Source organism: Lissotriton helveticus, chromosome 12, assembly GCF_964261635.1.
Source record: "Lissotriton helveticus chromosome 12, aLisHel1.1, whole genome shotgun sequence".
Classification (NCBI taxonomy): Eukaryota; Metazoa; Chordata; class Amphibia; order Caudata; family Salamandridae; genus Lissotriton; species Lissotriton helveticus.
This window is the reverse complement of record NC_136073.1, coordinates 861,262,219-861,264,264: the sequence shown is the minus strand read 5'-3', so window position 1 is coordinate 861,264,264 and position 2,046 is coordinate 861,262,219.

The window sequence follows — 2,046 nt, the reverse complement described above, 5'->3', positions numbered from 1 at the left end:
TTGTTGTCTCTGCTAATTTTGAGAACTGGGAAGGGTGATCAAGGTTTCCTCAAAGGGGCTCTCCTGTGGGTTGGTTGCAAATAGTTTTCAGACCCATCATTAGAAGATGGAATGAAGCACTTTCTTGTGATGGGTAGTGCCTAATTTTACAAAATTACTTCTCCCATAAGTTTACTCCAATGCAAGCTGGCTATAAGAATGGGGTTTTAGAAGGGCAGGGGGAGTGAGTACTCTGTGTTCAATTGCATTGTGTGGACATGTCCCTGGTGTTCCCCCTCTGACTTGTTTGTTATTCACTAGTTGCACCTTCCATAGCAAGACTGCATCCTCAGCAGCACCTGGGAACATTACTCTAAAGCTGCTAGGCAGTGGCTTTTATTTAGGTTTGGTATGTTGCATTTCCTGATGACAAGGGGTGGAATGAGGGCTCTGGGGCTTGGTCTCTTCCTGCATTTATCTCAGCTTTCTGAACTATCCTGGCCTCAGTTCCTTCCAACACCTGGCCAGGCAGGATATCACAAGGCACATTATAGGTCTGACCCTGTTCAATTCTTAATTCTGTTTGTATATATTAATCACAACAGGCAGCAGTATAAATGGAGTATATAAAAATGCTGCATGGAAAAAACACCATTGACCCAAACTCTATCCAGGCATAATTATTCACGTTGTATATGAACAGCAGCATTTTAAAATCCATGTTTGGAACCACAAATTTATCTAATAACTGCAAAAACTGTGCGGCTGGGTGAACTTGTTTAAATCCACTTCCTTAAAGGAGCTGTGAAGAATCTCCAGGGTTCCTTGTAGTATTCACAGAACAAAATAAAATGCAAGGTATCCTGCAGAGAGTATCACAGCTGCATGGGGCCAGGGATTTAAAATCCTAACTGTGGCGAAGCTGAAATCAAATGCAACAAGTTAAATGTGAAACTAGTTAACTTCCATCTCTGTTGCACTTCAGCACGGTTAAATGTTCAATTTCCAAGGTCGCCCTTGTCAATACAAATGTTTGGAATGTTTTGTTAACAAAATCTATGATCACCCTCTCCCTAAAACTTTCTTTAACCCATATGTGGTTTCCTCTACAAATGTCCTCTGGATTATAAGAATCTTCCTTCTTGGTTAACCAAGGGCATTCTTTGTTTTTTTTTTTTTTTGTTTTTTAAAACCTATTTTGTCAGATTGCAGGGCTCTGTACCCCAGAGACACCTGCCGCATCACATTGCCAAAAAACAGGAAAGCAATCCACATTTCAACATTGCTACTAAGATATATATCCAGGGATAACATCTGGAGCACAACCCCCTCCCCACCCGAGTCGCACATTGTCCATCTGGTTCAGCTCCCACTTCTTACATATAGAACTAAGATAGTAGCATAGACACACACCCTCCGAGCCCCCCCACCCCCTTCCCGGCAGTGCACCAGAACAAGACCATGGGAGACTGTAATTATTCCACTGAAAGATCTTCCAGGACAACGGGGGCTCCAGCCACAATCCCCTATAGTCCGCCCATCGTTTCCAAATTTTGTAATGTTTACGTGGACAGCCCCTGGCAACACAAATTGGCTGTTCCAGCCCCATACAAAAGTCCAGACCATTCTTCCATGCTGCCACCGAAGGGGCCCGTGGGTCCTTCATACCCTGGCTATGTCTTGTTGCGCTAGTTTAAGACCCAATTGCATAAGGTGTCTTTTGTACACATTACCCCAATACCCTCAATTACATGCAGCAAGGCCAACTGTGGCGTACGTGGGAGTTCCCACCCCAAAACCTCAGGCAGGAAAACACCCCCTCCAAAACCAGTCCAGGGATAAACACTGCCAGACCATATGCAGAAACGTACCCTTCTCCCTCCCACACCGAAGACACTCCGGAGAGGCAATCGATCCTGCCCTCCACAAGAGTTTGAGTGAAGTATACCCTATGTAGGTGGTTACATTGAATGAGGCGGAGATGCATCACTATGGTAGCTCCTCGTGGGCCAGCCAGGGCCTCCCTCCAATCCTCCAGAGTACCCACGTCTTGCTCCCAATCCCCCC